At 34.9% G+C, this 14,504-nt stretch overlaps 1 long non-coding RNA gene across 2 annotated transcripts in view; it reads right to left on the reverse strand.

Moving 5' to 3' along the window:
- Positions 1–3,068: 3,068 nt before the first annotated feature.
- Positions 3,069–14,504, reverse strand: part of LOC135268352 (uncharacterized) — a 304,458-nt gene continuing 293,022 nt past the window's right edge. Inside the window, exons 5-6 of one of the 2 annotated variants that reach the window (XR_010336696.1) lie at positions 5,782–6,083; positions 3,069–4,385 (exon numbers count right to left, since the gene is read on the reverse strand). This is a non-coding gene — a long non-coding RNA (uncharacterized LOC135268352). The remainder of the gene's footprint in view (positions 4,386–5,781; positions 6,084–14,504) is intronic. The other variant, XR_010336697.1, reaches the window with a different exon arrangement.

Raw genomic sequence — 14,504 nt, forward strand, 5'->3', positions numbered from 1 at the left:
ACTACCTTTGTTAGCTATAACAGCTCTCTAATATTGTTTTCTCCTACATTCTTTGGATGTATCTTCTTTGTGCTCCTTGTACTAAAGCACAATCTCTGTAATGTATTTCTTTAGAGAGAGAATAGGAAAGTAATTCAGCCTGCAGCCCTGTACTCAAAATAGGCACACTGCACACTCCCTGAGGGGAATGTCCATTCACTTCTGTGATCACTCCTTCTCCAGGAATTCTTGATTAGTTGACATCTCTATGACATCTGAAAATCAGTGTTTTCATTTTGTATATTATCTGCCTTTTCTACTGTTTCACAAAGGGAGATTTGTTCTGATGCAAGCTACTCTCATATCTAGAAGCAGAGGCTGTCTTTACTTTTTTTTTCTTCACTTATTCAAGCAATTAGGGTATTTTTTTTAATCTTCAATTTTTAGTGTGCTTTAATACTATGATACCATGGGGTTACTAAAATGTACACAATTTTCTTTTCTCCTACACTCAATGAGCTTTGAGTTCTGTTTTCTGATTATCATAGTTTTTGTTTCTCTTTGCTTTTAGACTTTTTGTCTTTATTTTATAATTGATATAACCACCTCCCTTTTCAACATTTCATTCTGTTATGCTGTTTCTTTTTTTTTCTTTCTTTTAAGTTCTGGGATACATGTACCAGAATGGTGATTATTAAAAAGTCAGGAAACAATACATGCTGGCGAGGCTGTGGATAAATAGGAATGCTTTTACACTGTTGGTGGGAGTGTAAATTAGTTCAACCATTGTAGAAGACAATGTGGTAATTCTTCAAGGATCTAGAAGCAGAAGTACCATTTGACCCAGCAATCCCATTACTGGGTATATACCCAAAGGATTATATATCATTCTATTATAAATATACACACATGTATGTTTATTGCAGCAATATTTACAAGTTTTGGTTTTGTTGATCATCATTATTTTGCTTTCTAGTTTATTACTTTCAACTTTTTAGTATTTTTTTGTTTTTGTTTTTTGTATTTCTGGTTGGGGATACTATTTGATGCTATTAATTCAAATTTTTTGATGATAAATAGATGTTAAATTTTATCACATGCATTTTTTAATATATTGAGATAAGAATACAATTTTTTCCTTTAGTTTAATAGTATGGTCTGTTACATTGATAGCTTTTCCTAATGTTGTTCTAAACTTGCATTATTGGGATAAACCTTATTTGTTGTAATTTAACACATTATAGCTTTGGCTAGATAATATTTCAAGTTAAAATGTTGGTGTCTCTGTTCACAAGTGAAATTATATCATATATTCTTTATTATACTTATTTTGAATCAAAGTTCTAATTGCCACAAAATAAGAGCTGTAACTTCCCAATTTATCTACTTTTTTCTTGAACAACTGACATAATTTTATGATTATGTTTTATAAATGTTTAGTAAAACTAACAACATATAAATAAATATGACAAAAGGGGAATTTACTGCCTAATGGAAAAGTCTTTGGCTATCATGTGAATTTTCCAGTGGTTATTTTAAAAAATACTTTTGGCTGGGCATGGTGGCTCATGACTGTATAATCCCAGCACTTTGGGAGGCCAAGGCAGGTGGATCACGAGGTTAGGAGTTCAAGACCAGCCTAGGCACCATGGTGAAACCCCGTCTCTACTAAAAAACAAAAAATTATCTGGGTGTGATGGTGGGCACCTGTAATCCCAGCTACTTGGGAGGCTGACATGGGAGAATTGCTTGACTCCAGGAGGCAGAGGTTGCAGTGGGCCAAGATTGTGCCCCAGCACTCCAGCCAGGACGACAGAGTGAGACTGTCTCCAAAAAAGAAAATCCTTTTAACACCATTTTTTATTTCCTATTTCTTTAATATAGTTAATTTAGTTTACCAAAGTAACTAGCATGCATTTATTCATAATGCAATTTTATTATTGTCTTAACTTCTGCTGTATTGTCTTTAATTTTGTATTTGACTTGTTTGCATCTTCTCTTTCTTTTGTGTTTTTTTCCATAAATATTTGATATTTCCTTCTACAAAGCATACCTAAGCATTATTTTACATCTGTCTGGGCTCAAGTATGTTGGCAATATCTTGAATATAATCTACCTCCATGTATTTTTTTCTCCTCTCTAACTTAATTGCTATAATTGATTGTAAAGAAAGATGGCCCCAATACTTTCTCCTTTTCTGTCACTTTGCAACATAAATTTAATCTTTCAATAGGTAGAGTTTATTCCTCCACCCCTTAAATCTTGGCTTACTATAACTTACTTCTTCTGTAGATTAAGGATATAGAATCTTCTTGGTGATAATAGGAGGAAATATTTCATTTTGTAAGCCACTAACATTTTTACTTAATTACATGAATAGTCTTATTTCTCATATGTATTGTTTCCTTTCCTCTTATTGAGAAACATTATTCAAAAGCATTTTTGAAAAGATCTTTGTGTACTTCTGAGCTTTTATATAACCCCCAAATATCATAATTGTACACTCATATTTAAATGGTATGGCTTTCGAGTATTTGATATGTGTGTTCAATTCTCATATCTTTCTAAGTCATCTGTTATTTTTTATCTAGAAGCTTTTAGATTTTTCTCTTCGACTTCATTGTTCTTGAATGTCAATACAATCAATCTAGCTGTATTTTTTTCTATATCTATATAATTTTCCTACATATATATAAAATTCAATTGCTGTAATAGATTGTTTATAAAGATTATCCCAATACTGTCTCATTTTCTGTAACTTTGCAATGTAACTTTAATGCTCCTCCTTTCAATTGATATAGTTTATTTCTCCTTAAATCTTGGCATGGGCATATGACTTATTTCTACAATAGAACCTGGTAGCACTTACTTATTTCTACAATAGAACCTGGTAGCACTTACCTATTGAGCTTTGCCCTCTTTTGCATCCCTTGGGACTCTGAGACCAAAGGGCAAGGATGTGAATGAGGCTGAGATAACCTACTGGAGAGACCACATGAAAAACAGCTGAGAGCTCTTAGTTACAACCTGATACCTGCCAGATATGAGAGTAAGGGCATGCTAGATTAGCCAGTCTCAGTCAATCTGACTACAGACCCATAAGTGAATCCAGCAGGGGTCAGAAGCAAAATCACCCAGATGATATAAACTTAAATTGCCAGCTCTCAGAATTATAAACTAATGAATGATTCTTGTTGTTCTCAGCCAGTAAGTTTTGAGATGGCCTGTTATGCAACAAAGACTAACTGATAAATATGACTCTCCTACAGCTTTTACAGAAATATCTTAGTACTAGAATTCTTGGGAATTCTCAGTTATCATTTCTTTAACTATTTCCTCATTATTTTTTATCCTCATCTGAAAGTGCTTATGTAACTTGTATTTTTATTTTTACTTACATTTATTTTATATTCTCTATCAATGACTTTTTGGAGTTTTGTCATTTATTACTTTTTTTTCTGTTTTGATATCTTAATCTGATTTCCACCTGGATATTTTGTTCCTTAGCTTACCTATCCTCTTATTTCATTGCTTGAGTTATTCATGTCAATCAATCATTTTATTTTTCATATCCAAAATACCACTTGATTCTTCATAATTGCATCTTGCTTCATGTTAAGATAATTTTATACACATTTTAAATTATTCATTTGTCTTTTTTTGGACATGGAGTTTCACTTTTGTTGCCCAGGCTGAAGTGCAATGGCAGGATCTTGGTTCAACACAACCTTTGCCTCCCAGGTTCAAGCAATGATCCTGCCTCAGTGCCAGAGCAGCTGGAATTACAGGCTCGTACCACCATACCTGGCTAATTTTGTATTTTTAGTAGAGATGGGGTTTTACCATGTTGGTCAGGTTGGTCTTGAACTCCTGACTTCACATGATCCACCCAACTCGGCCTAACAAAGTGCTGGGATTATAGGCGTGAGCACACGCCTGGCCTACTTTATTATTTTTTATGTCTCTGGTGAGATCATCCTTTTTTGTTCTTATTTCATTTTATTATTAATTATAGTAAATTTTTCTATAATATTTTCAACTGGAAGTGTCAGCACAATGCATGTGCTCACTTTACCATAATGATTCATGTAAAGCTGGTCTTGACTATCTGAGGTCAGGCTTTGGACCATTGTTTAACTTCTCTTCAACCACCACACACAAACATACAGGGCAGGAGGGCCAATAGCGTGACTCTGCTTCACCCAAGGCCCACATGACAGTGAAGGTATCCATTTACAATTCAGCTGCCTAATCAGGGACATATAACTTTGTTTAGGAATAGTCAGATCACCGAATCCAAGCTAATCATCTATAGAAATGTAGAAATCTATTCACAGTTACGATGAAAAAGACATATACTTAACTGGCTGAGTCCACATGGAGTAGAGTAGTGTGTTTCTCTCTTCCTATAAGAAAAATTGGAAATCCTTGTTAACAGTAACATTTATTTCAAGTTGGTTCTATGAAAGTTAAAATGGAGAAAGACATAGTCATGCCATGAGATGTGACTTCTGACTAAAACTTTTCAAGGAATTCTTATTAGACTTGGATTAATATTTATGCCCCCATATGATCAGATTCTTTATAGCATGTGTCGCTCTAAAAGTCTATCATTAATATATTTCTTTTACTTTCATTGTTGATTTCTCCTCTATAATACAGAGCTCATTTTGCTTGCTAATGCCTACATCCTCTGAGCAAAAAGAGTCTATGATGGAATCTTTTCTCAACAAATGTGTTGACTTAATATATTTAATTATATTTGCTGCCATTTAATATCTTCATGTGGACTGTTTATTACTACATGAATCTGATTTTTTAAAAAATAAATTCCAAGTCAACAATGACTGTACTTTGGCATTTACAATTCATTTTGAATTTCTGTAACAATTCTTAAGATACATATTATTTTCTGCTTGTGTAGATAAGTGAAAATACAACCAAGGGTTTAAGAATTATACCTCATGTCACATAGTTAAAAAGTTACGAAGTTTTGATAGGAGGTGTGTCTGACTGACTCCAAAGCTTATTCCTCGTACACCATTTTTAATTTAATGTATGACTAGTAGGCCATTGAAATAGCAAATTCACTGATTTGTACACCAAGCTGCCCATCTTTAAAAATGATTAAATTTCCTTCTATTTAACAGCAAAGGAATATACATAAGAAACTTTCAGTATAGTACTAATTAAAATAATGTTCAATTAAAGTCATAATCCCTGATGATTTTTACCACATAAAATTCTGAATTCTGGCCCCAGTGTGCTGGCTCATGCTTGTAATCCCAGCACTTTGGGACGTTGACAGAGGTGGATCACCTGAGATCAGGAGTTCAAAATCAGTGTGGCCAACATGGAGAAACCCCATCTCTATTAAAAATAAAAACATTAGCTGGGCATGGTGGTATGCTGGACGTGGTGGTATGCACCTATAATCCCAGCTACTTGGGAGGCTGAGGCAGGAGAATCACTTGAATCCAGGAGGCAGAGGTTGTAGCGACCCGAGATCGCACCACAGCACTCCAGCTTGGGCAACAGATCAATACTCTGTGTCAAAAAAGGAAAAAAAAAAAACAATTCTGTCTTCATTTTATTTTTTCCCTCTGAATTCCAAATAGTCATTTACGGAAAAATATAGAAGCTCTGAAAAAAAAAATGAATATCTTTTTTTTTATTAGAGTGCTGTGATACAGAATAGCTCATTATAAAGTTCCCCCAAACTTTTTCCCTTAGTGATGAAATAATATTGTAATTCCAATAAAAAATACATAATTATCATTATCAAAATTATTCATGCCTTACCCATGCAGAATTTAAAAAGTTGCTCCCAGACAATTTCCAAGTGCCTCCATCTGTGGGTCTCAGAGTTAGGCCAGACAGTGGCTAGAAAAATGGTCATATCAAAGTGGCACCTTATATACAGAGAGGACTCCCTCTACTAGTGGACCTGAAGAGAAGGTCTTTGGATATGAGATCATCCCAGAGAATACTGTTTGCCTTGCTTTTTTCTTTATTTTCTTAACCAGGAAAGTGTTTGTCCATGTAGCTGTTGGCAAGGCCTGTTATCCCAGAGGACTTCTTAAGCTAATAGTCCCAGTGCAGGCCTAAAAAAAAAGCAGTTACATCTGAATCTTAATGATGGTTGTTCGACAACTTTGAGTACTCTCTTCAAAATTCACAAATTTTTAAATTATTTTTTCTTTGAAGTTTTGTAAATGTTTTTCTTCCTATTTATATTTAGGCTCGAGTATAATACTATCAGTTAAAAAAAAAACACTAATTGGTTATTTTTGACCAAAAGTAAAGTATTATTTGGGATTGAATGGGGGTCCCACTTCTCTGAAAAGCTCTTCCATGGCCCTACACTGACTTGTTTTCCTCTCTTCCTCATTGAAAAGTAAATTACGTCATTAGAGAACACCCTGGAAATGAGAATCGGCAGTAGATTTGCTTTCCTATGTGTGACCTGTCAGTATCTGAACGTGCTTGTTCTCCATGCAAGGACATTTAGAATTTCTACTTCAAAAATAACTGGACTGAAATTAGGAAAAAGTCCTTCCATCCCTTCCATCTCATTTCAACCTTTTACCCCCATCCTACTTTCCCCACAAAATGACTGGGCTGTATGCCTAAGAAAATAGTAACACACTCGCAAGTTGTGAGGGCTAAAGAAAATTACTATTCAAAATGTAATACATTAGCCAACCACTGCTCTCTATTTGAAACAGCTACAAATTCATCTGATTCCACTCTTATATTCATAAGAACATTTTTTAAAAGCCTGAAGGCTCGTGGGCAGATTCTTCATAAAAGACCAGTTGCAACTGTCAGTTGAACCACACACACTGTCTTTCACCTGTGTGCCTTTATACATGCTGCTCTTATTATCTGGAACACCCTGTTGACCTAGTTAATTCTTGCTGGAACTTAAACTCTCAGATTAGGTGTTCCTTTCCCAGAAAACTTTCCTTGCTTACTCTTCATAGTTCTGTTTAGTTACTTCTTCATGGCGCCCATGTGGCTGCTACATTATTACTTATTATATTGCATTTTCGTTGCTAGTTCTCAGTCTCCTATAAGAGATCATGAGATCTTTGAGGAAACGTGCTGTGGTTTTGGCCATATAGTAAGCCACTAAACAGTGCCTAACTCATTTTACAGTCAATAAATTTTTGCTGAATGAGTATATTAGCACAGGAATTATTAATGCATGAGTAAATTAATGCTAAAATTATTTATTCCAGATGAAGTATTCACTTCTGGTTGACTCCACGGCATGCATTCCCTACCACGTACCCCATGGTCACTTTTCTCAGGCCAAATATTTTCACTGGAGAATTAACTGCTCATATATTTTTAGTCATATGAATTTGAGGGAAGTGATCCCATAGGCCCTTCAAGGAAGGGCTTAAACCAAACTATGTACTCTGTTCCCTGGCTAAAGGAACTGCTCTAGCATATGCATGTGACTTAATCAGAGAGCTAGTGAGATTTTGCAGCATGTTGGGGACAAGGAGATTCTTTGCTTTCGCAAGACCTATTAAAAGAAATGATCTCTGTTCTAGCGCACACAGCAAGGAAGAATGAATACAGTATCGAGAGCTGATTATAACCATCTTGTGATTTAAAGAGAAGAATATGTCTCAGACTGGACTGAAGAAGGAGAAAGCAGTCAGTAATTGGCAAGACAAACCATACCCTGTTCACATTATTTGAGCATGGGAAAGAAGAGGTCCCTAAGGTTAGTTTCTGGTCTATTCAGTTGAGAGAGTCAATATTATGTTTAAAGTATTTTGAATAATGTTTTATAATCCTGCAATATGAATAGTTCTTTTTACTTAAGTAGCTCACCTTTTCCAGTCTTCTCTTACATTAGGCTAATCTCCCATTTTATATAATATTTCATCACCAGCTTCAGGTCTCCCACAGTAGCATAATAGTGGCATAGTAGAAATAGCATGGATTCTGAATTAAAATACGGATTTTTAATTTAAGCTCCACTCTTTTATCTGTGGACCCTGAGAAGGTTATTTTACCATTATGGGTTTAATTTTGTTTAACTGTACCTATCTTAGAAGTTACTGGAGAATTTGAGATAAACATATTTAATATTCCTAACTGAATATGTAGGATGTAAAAATTTAGAAGATAAAATCTTATAATCTTGAAAATCTTATGAAATTCTTTGTTTCTTTCCTAACTTGAATCATCTAATAGAATGATACATCTTACATTCTGACATCTCAAACTTCTCCACTTCATTCTATACTAGCTAAAACCTTAGAACACCCTACCATCCTGTCATGTCTTTCTTTAATTCCTTTATTATTGATCATACTATCACAACACAAATTTGCTTTTATTTTAAATGCCAAGTCATCAACTTTCCCAAATCCACTGTCCACATCTTTCCTCTTGATCACATCTCTGTTTAGTTCCACTTGCAATTAGTGAGTAGCTACTGTATACCAGCTCTAGAATCACACAAGTGAATAAGACATGAGTTCCTGTTCTCAGGATTCTTAGAATTTAGAAAGACAGAAATGTTCTAAAGTAGATAAATTCACTAGACATAAAATTGTGTGTGTGTACGACATAGGTATAGCCTTGAAGATAAATTAGAATAAAAATCAACAGTTGAGTTAGGAGGCAATTGTAATAATCAAAGGGAGAGAGGATAATGATTTATCCTAGGTGGTGCCAATGGACATGGTGATAAATTGAGATACTATGAATATATTTTGAAATGTGAGCCAGGAAATCATGCTTGCTGGAGGACCAGATAAAGAGTGTGAGAAAGCAAGAGAAGTTAAAGGCAGCTCCTAGTGTTCAAGGAAGAGCATCTTCAAAAGCATTGGCAAGAAAAGCCAAAATAGACAAATGGGACCTAATCAAACTCCACAGCTTCTACACAGCAAAAGAAACAGTCATTAGAGTGAATTGGCAACCAACAGAATGGGAAAAAATTTTTGCAATCTACCCATCTTACAAAGGGCTTATATCCAAAGAACTAAAACAGATTTACAATAAAAAAAACAAGCCCATTCAAAAGTGTGCAAAGGACATGAACAGACACTTTACAAAAGAAGACATACATGAGGCCAACAAACATATGAAAAAATGCTCATTATCACTGGTCATCAGAGAAACGCAAATCAAAACTACATTGAGATACCATCTCACGCCAGTTAGAATGGCGATCATTAAAAAATCTGGAGACAACAGATGCTGGAGAGGATGTGGAGAAATAGGAACACTTTTACACTGTTGGTGGGAGTGTAAATTAGTTCAACCATTGTGGAAGACAGTGTGGCGATTCCTCAAGGACCTAGAAATAGAAATTCCATTTGACCCAGCAATCCTATTACTGGGTATATATCCAAAGGATTATAAATCTTTCTATTATAAAGACACATGCACACGAATGTTCATTGCAGCACTGTTTACAATAGCAAAGACGTGGAACCAACCCAAATGCCCATCGATGATAGACTGAACAGGGAAAATGTGGCACATATACACCATAGAATATTATGCAGCCATCAAAAATGATGAGTTCGTGTCCTTTGTAGGGACATGGATGAACCTGGAAACCATCATTCTCAGCAGATGGACACAAGAACACAAAATCAAACACTGCATGTTCTCACTCATAGGCGGGTGTTGAACAATGAGAACACATGGATACAGGGAGGGGAGCATCACACACTGGGGTATCTTGGGGGGAAATAGGGGAGGGACAGTAGGGGGTGGGGAGTTGGGGAGATAGCATGGGGAGGAAAGCAGCACATCACACTGCCATGTGTATACCTATGCAACAATCTTGCATGTTCTTCACATGTGGAGAAGAACAAAATGCAATAAAAATTAAAAAATAATAAAATTAAAAATATTTATATAATTGAACAAACCAGGTGAACAAACCTGGAGGACATATGCTAATGAAATACACTAGATAAAGAAAGGCAAATACTGCATGAGTTCGCTTATATGTGGAATGTAAAAACCTGGAACTCATAGAAGCAGATTGTGGAACAGTATTGTCAGAGTCTAGGAGGAGGTGGGGAAAATGGTGTTGGTCAAAAATACAAATTTTAGTTGTAAGATGAATAATATCTGGGAATTTGTTGTACACCATGGTGACTATAGTTAATAATGTTGTATTGTTTACTTGAAGTTTGATAAATCAAATTTTAGGTATCTTTACCACACACACACCAACAATAGTTACTATAGGTGGCAATAAATATGTCAATTAATTTAATTGTGCGCAATGTGTATGTATATCAAATAATCACATTGTATATCTTGAATATATACAATTTTGTTACTTAAATGTTTTTAAATACAAATAAGTGAGATGGGTAAAACTATGGAACAGAAACTCAGTATATATCCACATATACATATATACACACATGTATCTATCCTGTCATGTCCATCAGTATGTATCCACATATACATATATACACACATGTATCTATCCTGTCCAGTGTCGTTGCCTTTCCTACTGCTCATATCATCACACTACAATTTTGCTTTTACTTTAAATGCCAGGTCATCGACTTTACCACATCCACACTTCACATTCTTTCTCTTGATTGCATCTCTGTTTAGTTCCACTTGCACTTAGTGAGTAGCTAGTGTATGTATACCAGCTCTAGAGACACACAGGTGAATAAGAGCACAGGATCTGAGTGGAGATAAACATTTGAGAGTTGTCTGCATATGTTGATAAAGTCAGTTAATTAGATAAGTTTATCAAGGAAGTATATCTACATAGAAAATTTTAAAGGCTCAAGATTGAGACCAGAACTCCAATGCTAAAAGGTTGGGAATATAAGTGAATACATAGAAAAAAATAACTAGAATTAAAATCATCCAAAATTTAAGTGATTGATAAGATAAATGCCTATTTTCTTATCTTCATTTTGAGGACATTCTTTATCTTCTCTTCTAGCTATTTGAAAATATATATTATTGTTAACTATAGTCATCATATAGTACCATATACAAACACTATAACAGACCTCATTTTCCTTCATCTCCTGGTTTTAGGATTTACCTCCAGGCTACCTTAGTCTCAAAATAAAACAAGTACTCAAAGGCTATTTCTTAACCTAATGGATTATGCTCCCTAAATGCCTTTTTAAATTGAAACAATATTTTTATAATTTTTAATGTTTCTAGAATCATGTGGTTGAATAAAAATAAAGGTCACAAAGGTCAAAGTTGTAGGTGTTTAAACAAAGGTAGTGTTTGAATTGTCAATTTATAATAGCATTGCTAAAAACTGATACAACAATTTTCTTGTTGACCTATTTGTTTTATAAGAAACAGTCTGTACACTGATTTTGTATCCTTCAACTTTGCTGAAATTGTTTATCAGCTGGAGGAACTTTGGGGTCAAGACTGTGGGGTTTTCTAGATATAGAATCATGTTGTCTGCAAACAAAGATAGTTTGACTTCCTCCCTTCCTGTTTGGATGCCTTTTATTTCTTTCTCTTGCCTAATTGCTCTGGCTAGGATTCCAACACTATGTTTAATAGAAGTAGTGAGAGAGGGCATCCTTGTTTTGTGTCGTTTTTCAAGGGGAATGCTTCTAACTTTTGCCCATTCAGTATAATGTTGGCTGTGGGTTTGTCATAGATGGCTCTTGTTATTTTGAAGTATGTCTCTTCAATACCTAGTTTATTAAGAATTTTAATAAAAAGGGGTATTGAATTTTATTGAAAGCCTTTTTCTGTGTCTAATGAGATAGTCGTGTAATTTTTGTCTTTAGTTCTGTTTATGTGATGAATCACATTTATTGATTCATGTATGTTGAACCAACCTTGCATCCCAGGGAGGAAGTCTACTTGATCATGGTGTAGTAACTTTTTGATGTGCTGCTGAATTTAGTTTTCAAGTATTTTTTTTGAGAATTTTTGCATTGATGTTCGGTAAGGATATTGGCCTGAATTTTTCTTTTTTGGTTGTGTTTCTGCCAGATTTTGGTATCAAGATGAGGTTGGCCTCACAGAATGAGTTGAGGAGGAGTCCTTTCTCCTCAAATTTTTTGGAATAATTTTAGCAGAATATGTATTAGTTTGGTCTCACAGTAATATGAAGAAATGCCCAAGAATGGGTTATTTATTCAGAAAAGAGGTTTAATCAGTCACAGTTCCATATGGCTAGGGAGGACTTGGGAAACTTACAATTGTGGTGTAAGACATATCTCTACCTCTTGACCAGGCAGCTGGAGAGAAAATGAATGTTGAGCAAAGGGGAAAGTCCCTTATAAAACCATCAGATCTCTGGAGACCAGCATGGGGGAAACTACCCTCATCATTTAATTATTTCCACCTGGTGAAGCTCTTGACACATGGGGATTATTACAATACAAGATGAGATTCAGGTGAGAACACAGAGCCAAACCATCTGGTATCAGAATGGTACCAGCTTTTCTTTACCTCTGATTGAATATGGCTATGACTCTGTCTGCCCCTGGGCTTTTTTTGGTTAGTAGGTGATATGGTTTGGCTCTGTGTCCTCACCCAAATCTCATTTTGAATTGTAATCCCCACGTGTCCAGGGAGGGACCTGGTGAGAGGTGATTGGATCATAAGGGTGGTTTCTTTCATCCTGTGCTTATGATAGTGAATTCTCATGAGATCTGATGGTTTAAAAGTGTAGCATTTCTCCTCAATCTCTCTTTCTCCTACCATCATATATGACATGCCTTACTTTCCCTTTGCCTTCCACCATGATTTTAAGTTTTCTGAGGCCTTCCCAGCCATGTGGAACTGTGAGTCAGGCCTCTTTTCTTTATAAATTACCCAGTCTCAGATAGTTCTTCATAGTAGTGTGAAAACATGTTATTACAGTAGGTTATTTACTTCTGATTCCATTTTGGAGCCATTATTTGTCTGTTCAGGGAATCAGTTTCTTTTTGGCCTGTTGTATGTGTACAGGAATTTATCCATCTCTTCTATGTTTTCTAGTTTGTGTATATAAAGGTGTTTGCAATAGTTTCTGATGATTGTTTGTTCAGTCAGTGTTCAGTCAGTAGTAATATCCCCTTCATCAATTCTAATTGTGTTTATTCAGATCTTCTCTCTCTTCTACTTTATTAATTAGTCTAGCTAGTGGTCTATTATCTTCTCAAAAAACAAACTCCTGGATTTGTTAATCTTTTGAATGGTTTTTCATATCTGAATTTTCCTAATTTCATCTCTGATTTTTGGTTATATCTTCTGATAGGTTTGGAGTTGATTTGTTCTTGCTTTTCTAAAGTTTGAGATCTTTCTAACTTATTGATGTGGGCATTTAGTGTGGTATTTCCCTCTTAAAACTGCCTTACCTGTGTACCAGAGATTCCAGTATGTTTTATCTTTGTTCTCATTATTTTCCAAAATCTTCTTGATTTTTGCCTTAATTTCATTATTTACCCAAAAGTTATTTATATTGTTTAATTTCCATGTAATTGCATGGTTTTCAGTTATTTTCGTAGTCTTTTTGACTTTTACTTTTATGGGTGTGTGTAGTCTGTTTGGTGTGAATTTTTTTTTTTTACATTTGTTGAGGACTGTTTTATGTCTAATTATGTACTGATTTTAGAGTACATGCCATGTGGCAAGGAGAAGAATGTATATTTTGGTGGTTTTGGCTGGAAAGTTTTGTAAAGGTCTATCTGATCCATTTGGTTCAATGTTGAGTTAAGGTCTTGAATATCTTTGTTCTGCTTTGATGATCTGTCCAACAGTATCAGTGGAGTGTTGAAGTCTTCCACTAATATTGTTAGGGAGTCTGTATCTGTAGGTTTCTAAGAATTTGCTTTACGAATCTCAATGCTCCTGTGTAGGTTGCATATATATTTAGGATAGTTAGGTCTTTTTGTTGCATTGAACCCTTTACCGTTATGTAATGTCCTTCTTTGTCTTTTTTGATCTTTGTTGGTTTGAAATATGTTCTGTCTGAAATTAGGATTGCAACTCCTAATTTTTTCTGTTTTCCATTTGCTTGGTAGATTTTCCTCCATCCCTTTACTTTGAGCCTATGAGTGTCATTCTGTGTGAGATGATGTGTCTCTTACATTTCTCTATACCAAAAGCAGCCAATCCAAAAGCCAAATCAGAAAGCCCATTCACAGTTGCCACAAAAAGAATAAAATACCTAGAAATCCAGTTAACCATGGAGGTGAAAGATATCTATAATAAGAATTATAAAACACTACTGAAAGAAATCAGAAGATACAAACAAATAGAAAAATATTCTATGCTCCTGGATAGGAAGACTCAATATCATTAAAATGGCTGTACTACCCAAAGTACAGATTCAATGCTATTCCCGTCAAACTACCAATGACATTCTTCACAATTTTAAAATTCCTAAAGAACCAAAAATGAGCCCAAATAGCCAAGGCAATCTTAAGCAACAAGAACAAAGTACCCAAATTCAAGCTATTCTACAGTTGTTACAGTAACCAAAACAGCATGGTACTAGTACAAAAACAGGCCCACAGAGCAAAGTAACAGAATAGAGA

The sequence above is a fragment of the Aotus nancymaae genome, unplaced genomic scaffold, assembly GCF_030222135.1.
Source record: "Aotus nancymaae isolate 86718 unplaced genomic scaffold, 86718_ANA_hifiasm-v0.15.2.pri h1tg000040l, whole genome shotgun sequence".
Lineage (NCBI taxonomy): Eukaryota > Metazoa > Chordata > Mammalia > Primates > Aotidae > Aotus > Aotus nancymaae.